A 9614-nucleotide genomic window follows, 5' to 3' on the forward strand; every position below is an offset into this window, starting at 1 on the left:
TTCATCATCCTCATTGGTGCTCCCACGATGATGCTCTGTAGGTAGTAGATAGATGGCTTTCTCTCTCGTTTTTCTTCGCAATATAATGGTCTCTTGGAGATCAGTTTGATGTAACTCCATCTTTTGCGGTGTGTTTGTTGGGATCCGATGAATTGTGAGTTTATGATGAGATCAATGAAATTATATCCATTCATGATTATTATAGTCTCGTATTTCTTCCATGATATTTGGGTTTTGTTTGGCCAACTTGATCTTTTATCTTGCAATGGGAAGGGGTGCTTTGTGATGGGTTCGATCTTGCGGTGCTCAATCTCAGTGACACAAAGAGACATGACACACATGTATCATTGCCATTAAGGATAAAATGATGGGGTATTTTCCTACAAGAATAGATCTTGCCTACATAATGTAATAATTCTTAAAGCATTACTCCGTTTCTCCATGATCTGAATACACTAGATGCATGCAGGATAGAGGTCGATGTATGGGGTAATAGAAGTAGATGCAGGAAGAAGTCGGTCTACTTGTCTTGGATGTCATGCCTATATACATGATCATTGTCTTGGATATCGTCATAATTATTCGCTCTTCTATCAATTGCCTAATAGTAATTTGTCTACCCACCTTTTGTTATTTTCTCGAGAGAAGCCACTAGTGAAACCTACGACCCCGGTTCTATTTTACATCATCTATTTGCAAGATCTATTTTGCTATTCGTGTTTTTGTTTTATTTGTTGTTTTATTTTCAGATCTATATTATCAAAACCCCCAAAATACGCGTTTTATGTACCATCACTTTATTTGCTTCTATCAATCTATCTTTTTACCGTTTATTTTACCCACGAGGGATTGACAATCCCTACATGCGTTGGGTTGCGAGGATTTGTCATTTGTGTGCAGGTACCGCTTACATAGTCTTGTGGATCTTCCTAATGGATTGATATCTTAGTTTCATAACTGAGGGTAATTCTTGCCATAAATGTGCTATGTCACCCTTTAAGCTTGGAGGGAAACCAACACAAGTCAGCGGGGGGTCAGTCGCATACACGTGCTGCTCCTAACATATTAGCAGTAGTGCATTTTGCCAACCGGCGCTACTGCTAAGGCGCAGCAGTCACCTTTTCCCTCCCTTTTCCCCTCCTTCCTCCCTCTCTCCCTTCACTTCCTCCCTCCTCTCTCCCTCACTTTGCTTCTTCCTCACTACTTATTCTCCCCCAGTTGCTCTCTTCCTTCAATTTCTCTTTCTCCCTCTTTAATGCTCCTAGCTACTACATCACCTCCATTAATTAATGCAACCCTTTCTCTTTTCCCCATGTTTCCTCCCTCTCTACTAGTAATAGCCATCTCCTTCCCCAACTAGCTAGATAGATCTATCCATTTAATGAAGTGACCTATCTACCTCCCTAACTAGATCTAGACCATGTCAAGATCACTATCTAGCTCGAGGTGTTGAGACACGCGGTTCGACCTCATTACCATGCTCGATCTCAGGTACATGAGTGAAAAATTGTGCTATGCAAGAATGGAAATATATATTTTTTGTGTGCGATATATCGACCTAATCGGGCGATAAGATGGAAATAGTGCGTGTGGCATGAGTTGCCACCAAATTGTATTTGAGTAGTCTATGTTTTGCTAAAATGGCGATTTATTTCCATTTCAGTGGATTTTTGGCAAACTCTATATGTCCTATTTTTAGGGAAGGTCATGCCGAAGTTTTGTATGACTTCGATGCATGCATGCATTTTTATAATCAATTTGCTTATTATTACCGCGCACTCGATCATGATGGTGTGTGGAACGATGGTGGAAAGGTGGTTGTGATCGGCGGTGCAGGACATGAATGAAAATAACCGGACAAAGATCTTATGTCCGTGCAAAGGAGGAGTTTGTCTCGACCCCTATGAGCATGGTCGTTTGAAGGCGCACCTGCTCATGCTTGGTTTCATAGATGGCAATACTCGGTGGGTAATTGAAGATGATGACGATGAGGACACCGATGGGGAATCCAATAACGGTAGGGGCGAGACAAAGAGATGACCGAAAATGACGATGGAGAAGGGGCCGGACATGGTAGGGGAGAAGAGCTAGAGACCGGACATCACAGCGGAGAACAAGCCGGACATGGCGGCGGAGAAGACATGGACACGCCACAGCCTTCATCGCTACTAGATTCAATCGTGCGAGACCTCATGTTAGAGACCTGCTTTGCAAGGAGACGAGTACCGACCGAGGTTCTTCTAGAGAGGAGGCCAAGCTAGAGCAACTCGAGGTAGACTCGAACACTCCATTGTATGATGGTTGCGATTTCGAGGTGACTCGGTTGAGTTTCACGCTCGAATGGCTAAAGACGAAGGCTAAAAACAAATGGATTGACATAAGCCTCGATGAGCTTCTCATATACCTAAAGAAGGTTCTTCCCGAGGGGAATCTACGTCCTACTAGTGTGGATGAGGCCAAGAAGATCGTGTGCCCTCTTGATCTGCCGCACATTAGATACCATGCATGCATCAACGACCGCGTCATTTATCAGAAGGAGCACACGAAAAAAGCAAGTTGTCCGGTCTGCAATGCTTCTTGATATAAGAAGTCCAGAAAGAAATCTCCCCAAAAATTTGTATGGTACTTACCGATCACTCCCCGCCTGCAACGTTATTTCGTAGATCCTAAGGAAGCAAAGCTCATGTGTTGACATGCGGAGAGGAAAAAGCCCGACGATGGAGATGATTCGAAGCCGAGACACCTTGCGGATGCAAGCTAGTGGAGAGCGTTCAACGCCGAATATCGATATTTTGGAGGTGATGCAAGGAACATCATGCTAGGCGCGAGTACTGATGGCATGAATCCTTTTGGCAACCAGAGTACCAACCAAAGCACATGGCGTGTGTTTGTATGGATGTACAACCCCCCTGGTTGTGCATGAAGTCAAAGTACATACATATGAGCATGCTGATTCAAGGGCCGAAAGAACTGGGAAATAATATTAATCTATATCTGGGGATACTTCAAGAGTAGTTAGACACATTATGGAAAACACCAGCCAAGACATGGGACGCCAGCAAAGGCAAGTATTTCTATATGAGAGTCGTGCTGATGATGACGGTGCACGACTATATCGGTTATGGGTATGTCGCAGGCCAAGTGTGCCATGGATATTGTGGATGCACGAGGTGCATGGATAATACAACGTCTCAACAACTAACGTCAATGAAAGATGGAGGGTCTAGGAAAATCGTGTACATGGGGCATCAAAGATGGCTCGCGAAGGAAGACCCATGGAGAAATCATGGATATCTATTCGATGGTGAGGCTGAGCATCGGGGACCTCCACGTAAGTGGAGCGGCACCGAAATCGATGAGCTGTTGGAAAACTAGGAAGAGTGCCCCGCGCTGGGGAAGACGATTAAAAAGGCGCCGGAGCCACTACTGAAGGTATGGGAAATGAGGTCTATTTTCTAGGACTTGGAGTACTAGCCCAAACTCGACACACCTCATTGCCTTGACCAAATGCATATCACGAAGAATGTCCTTGAGAGCTTGCTTGCGACACTGATGAACATGCCGGATAAGACCAAGGATGGGCCGAAGGCAAGAAGAGACTTGTAAGCTTTGAAAATGGGGACAGATCTCCACATGTCGCCTATAAAAATTCAGAGGAGATTGAGATGAACACACAGGCACATGACAAGGGCAAAAAACTTAAGAAGAAGGAAGATAATTATTGCCCCCCTTCTTGCTTTACCTTAAGTATGCGGGAGAGCAATCAATTCTTCAAGTGCCTTAATCAAAGTTAGTTCCGGTTACTTTGGGAATATAAGAAGATTTCTAGACACGGAGAAGAAAAGGTTCAGCGGGATGAAGTCTCATGACTATCATGTGATCATGATGCAAATACTACCTGTTGCCCTAAGAGGGATAACGGACAAGCATGTTTGTGACACGCTTATTGGTCTGTGCAACTTTTTTGATGTTATCTATTGAAAGTCGATCAGTGTGAAGCAGCTTTGAAGGCTATAGGAGGAGATCATTTTGATACTAAATGATCTTGAGATGTACTTCCCGCCCGTGTTCTTTGACGTCATGGTGCATTTGTGTGTCCATGCTGTGGATAACATAATAGACCTGGGACAAACATTCCTGCACAACATGATGTCGTTCAAGAGGATGAATGGGGTCATCAAAGGATTCATTCGTAACATGTCACATTCGGATGGAAGCATTGTCTAGGGCTATCTCACCCAAGAGTGCATCTCTTTCTACTAGAGTTATCTATTTGGCAGAGACCATGTTGTTGGTTTGCCCGTTAAGAAGCACCTTGGGAGGCTCGACGAAGAAGGTCACTCCAATGGTCACAGGGCACATCATGTGGGTTACTCGAATCAATGCAACGACTTTGACATAGCAAACTTAGTAGTGCTACATCACCTAGACGTGCTAGATCCTTTCGTGACACTGCACAAAGAAACCATCGCAAAGAAGTATCATGAGCGGTGGCTATTCATAACCCACAAGTGTAGGGGATCGTTTGTAGCGTTTTTCGATAAGCAAGAGTGTCGAACCCAATGAGGAGATAAAGGTAGAATTAATATTCTCTCAAGTTATATCGACCACCGATACAACTCTACGCACGCTAATACTTAGTTTACCTAGAAGAAGTATGAAACTATTTTGCAGGAAAGAAACTAGAAGTAGTTAGTAGGTGTAATAGATAGTTTTGCAAGGTAATAAAGATCAAGTAAATAGAAGTCAGGAGGTGTTTAGTAGAAAGCTTTTTGTGTAACACAAGAGAAAGATTGTCCATAGGTGAATATATCATGATAGATACTTATCATATACAATGAGGGGAGGCATAAACTAACACACTTTCCGTACTTGGATCATATGAACTTACGATTGGACCTTTAGCAAACATCCACAACTACTAGATATCATTAAGGTAAACTCGAACGCCCAAGATGTGATCCTATCCTTATTTTTGGAACGAGGGACACGAGAGGGATAGAAGCGCATCTCGCCATTTGCAAGAATGGATATCGTTACAAGTACACATATAGAAGAGATGAATATAAGGAATTGGCTTACACTCGCCACAAGCTACATCATGAACATCTCATTACAACAATACAATCAATCATCATGTAGAAGAGCAGGGTCCGACTACGGATGAAAATAAACAATAAAAGAACTATGTCCATCCTTGCTATCCCAGACTGTCGTCTTGGAACCCATCCTAGATCGATGAAGAAGAAGAAGAAGAAGAAACTCCACATAGAACAATCATCGCGCTCACATCAAAGTACCGCTTCACTTGTACCTGCAGTTGTTGTTCTAGTAATCTATGAGCCACAGGGACTCAGCAATCTCATTTCCAAAGGTATCAAGACTAGCAAAGCTTAATGGGTGAGGTATGGTGAAGTGGTGAGGCTGCAACAAGCAACTACGCATTTATTTGAGTGGCTAACTTACGAGTACAATAACAAGAGGGGGTGATCTATGCATAACGGATGTGAACTAATACTAATATCAAAGTGATCCTGAACACCTACTTACATCAAACATAACCCCATCGTGTCCACTTCCGCATGCAGAACTCACGAGAAGAGGCAGACACGGTTACACACATAGTTGGCAAGTTTTAATTAAGTTTACTTCAAGTTTGCTATGACCGGGTGTTAAACAAAGTTTCCAAGTTGGCATATAACCACGGTCACGCCTCTCAGAAATATTTAACCCTGCAGGGGTGCTCCAACTAGTCCATCACAAACTATCACAAGCTGAGTCGAAAACCTCGACCATGGAAAACCTGTGATCTCCTCGACTTCCTAGTGGAAAACCTCAACCTCAAGATAGGCCAAAGTATCATGAGAATCCCTCGCACAAGACGCACGAGAAAGGTAAAAACAAATCAAGGAAGGCCTCCAACATGTCGACTACCCCGATAGGAGCTGCGTATTTCGTTCTCACGACACGACGGATGAGCGACGATTACCACATCAAACACCGAGTTGCCCAGGGTAGGGTTAATAAGCTTATGTGGGTTGGACCAACACTCATGAGGAGCACTGGCCTATGGGGTTAATTAATAATCCATGGGGGTCGACGGGTACCTATGCAACTTTATTACTTATTAGGCAAATGTAGTACCAATGTTGGGCCTTGCTAGAAGAGTTTTATCCCAAAACAAAATTCAAGGGGTCCCCATAACACCCCAAGCATGTTATGAGCGCTCAATTATGGAACATAACACCGGTACACAAGTAACTACGGCGGCAAGGATGGAACAATACACTAGGCTAGAAGGCCAAGCCTTCCACCTTTTACCAAGTATATACGTGCATTAAGTTAAATAGCAATAATATGGTGACGTATCAAGGAACCCATGTTACCACATGGAAAGCAACTGCACCTACAACTAGCAACGCTATAAGAAGGCTGAGCAAGCGATAACATAGCTAAACACGGTTTTGCTCGAATGTGGAGGGGTTAGAGGCTCTTCATGCCAATGTTGGGAGGCTGGCATTAACTGGTGGTAGGCAGTGAGACATAGCGATACAAACTAAACAACTAGCATGGCAACAATAGTAGTGGTATCTAGGCAAATGATCATCTTGTCCTGTGATCCCGCTTCGAGAACGAATCTATGAAGTAGACGAACCAATCCTCACACTCCGAAGCGGCTCAGAACTCTATCGAGAAGAAGTAATCCCGAAACAACAATCAACACACGATAAATGCCACAACATATGCATGATATGATGTGCAAACAATTATGATTTATGTCCATTTAATTACGCATGACATGGTAAAGCAGAACAATCAACTCCAACACATTAAGTGAAGCTCAACATGCAACGAGTTGCATATTGATGAAACTCCACACTTGGATTACTTAGTTCACTCCATTTAGGTACACGATAATACTTAATGTTATTAAACATGGAAAGAGGTGAAGAATAATTAAACTACACAATCTAGGCATTTTAAATGAGGTCAGAATCGACTTATAGTATTTCCGAAATGACCCCATATGTTAATTTCTAAATTGGTCTAGATCTAAACTAAACATATTTTATATTTTTGTTAAAAAATAAAATAAAGTGGATGATGTGAATCTACACGTCATTCTAGTCGGTTTACATATATAAATAATCTAAAATGGAGGTACGGCCTAAAAGATATGAGCAACACAAGATGATATGTCACGAATGCAAATGCAGGCAAATGACAGCCACATCATGTTAAATCATGGATGCAACAAGATATCATGGAACTACTTAAAATTTTAGGCAAGTTTAAACGAGGCCGGAACAACGAATAACAATTCCGGAAAGACCCCATATGCAAATTAAGATTCGGTACTACTCTCCTGATAACACAAATTTAGAGTTGTTAAATAGGAAAATAAATGCCACCATGTTACTCTACACATTTTTCTAGTGAAGTTACACAGGTGGAACATTTTAACCGGAGCTATGGTTAATTAGTTATGAATTAATCTGTTTTGACATGACATTTATGCAAGTTAGTTACAAGAACAGACACTCACGGTTACACACACAGTTGGCAACTTTTAATTAAGTTTACTTCAAGTTTGTTATGACCGGGTGTTAAACAAAGTTTCCAAGTTGCCCAATAACCACGGGAACGGCTCTAAATTTATTTTAACCGTGCAGGGGTGCTCCAACTATTTCATCACAAACTACCACAAGCTGCATCGGAAACCTCGACCATGGAGAACTTGTGATCTCCTCGGCTTCCTGCCTTCCTGGTGGAAAACCTCAACCTCGAGATAGCCCAAAGTATTCTCGGAATCCCTCGCACAAGACGTTCAAGAAATGTAAAAACAAATCTAGCAAGGCCGCCCGACGTGTCGACGATCCCGATAGGAGCCGCGTATCTCGTTCTCAGGACACGACGGATGAGCGATTGTAGGATCGGAAGTATGTCTAGAGGGGGGGTGATTAGACTACTTGACAAGATAAAAATTAGCCTTTTCCCAGTTTTACTTGTTGCCATTTTATCAATTATGACTAGTCAAGTTGACCCTACACATGCACATCTAAGAGTATAGGAGCAGAAAGTAAGGACATGCAAATGTAAAGTAGAGGGTAAGGTCGGGAGATCAAACGCAAAGGTTGACACGGTGATTTTTGGCATGGTTTCGATAGGTGGCGCTATCGTATGTCCATGTTAGTGGATACTTCAACACACGGAGGGTAATGACCGCGAGAGTCCATGAAGGGCCCCACCCACAAGGGTCCACAAAGAAGCGACCTTGTCTATTCCACCACGACTACCGTCCACACTGGACTAGCCTCACTCATGGTAGATCTTCACGAAGTAGGCGATCTCGTTGCCCTTACAAACTTCCTAGTTCAACTCCACAACACGAAGTAGGAGGCTCCCAAGAGACACTTAACCAATCTAGGAAGCACCACCCTCCAAAAGGTGATAGATGCGGTAGAGCAATAAACTCATTGCTCTTGTGCTTCAAAAGATAGTCTCCTCAATACTCAATCACTCTCTCACAGATTTGGCATGGGTAGGAGAGATTCATCTTATGGAAAGAAACTTGGGGAGGCTAGAAATCAAGGTTCAAATGGTTGGATTGGAATCTCTTGATCTCAACACATGAGTATGTGGCTCTCTCTCAAAAAATGGATCTCGCAAGTGTAAGTGTATTATGAGTGCTTCCTCTATGAAGATAGGTGGGTGGAAGGGTATATATAGGCATCCCCAAAAATCCAGCCGTTACAACATTATTGCCCAACTTGGTGACACTGAAGGGAATCTCGGTGGTACCGAGTTGCACTAAACGTGTCAACTTCTGAATTCTCGGTGAGACAGATATAGGAATCTCACTCGTACCGATACGATGACCTAGACCAGTTTCCAAATCTCGGTGAGACCGATTTCAAACTCAACAATTCCGATTCTTGAAATCTTCTCAACAGAAAGTTGGTGACCGATTCTCGGTGGCACCGAAGTGGAAGTTGGTGGTACTGAGATGGTAGGGTTTGGCATAGGATCTGTCAAGTGTAAAATCGGTACGGCCAAGTGGAAATAGTTAGTGGCACCGATTTTGCTAGTTTAACTTTGAACACATATACTTTGTGGGAGAATGGTTGAGTATTTTTGGTGTCTACCTCTAAGAACTTGAGCAACCAATTCATCATAATACCTCACCCCCTTTTAATAGTATTGGCTTTCCTATGGACTCAAAGTGATTTCTCACAAATGTAAAATGTAGAGTCTTCTTGCTTGAAGCTTGAGCCAATCCTATTCCTTTCCTTTCATCAAGGGGCTTCTCCTCACAATCCTATAGCCAAGGCATATTTGAACTTTTCTCAAATATACCTGGGTAAGATCCTTAGTCCAATGATGCATATGTTGTGATTAATTACCAAAACCACCTTAGGGAGCAATTATTCTTTCGGCGATGGTTACCACACCAAACACCGAGTTGCCCTGGGCAGCGTTAATAAGATGCTTTGGGTTGGACCAACACTCATGAGGAGCACTCGCTGGGGGCTTGATTAATTATCCATGGGGGTTGACGGGTCCCTATGCAAGTTTATTAGTTATTAGGCAAATGTAGTACCAATCTAGGGCCT

Source organism: Hordeum vulgare, chromosome 3H (genome assembly GCF_904849725.1).
Source record: "Hordeum vulgare subsp. vulgare chromosome 3H, MorexV3_pseudomolecules_assembly, whole genome shotgun sequence".
NCBI lineage: Eukaryota > Viridiplantae > Streptophyta > Magnoliopsida > Poales > Poaceae > Hordeum > Hordeum vulgare.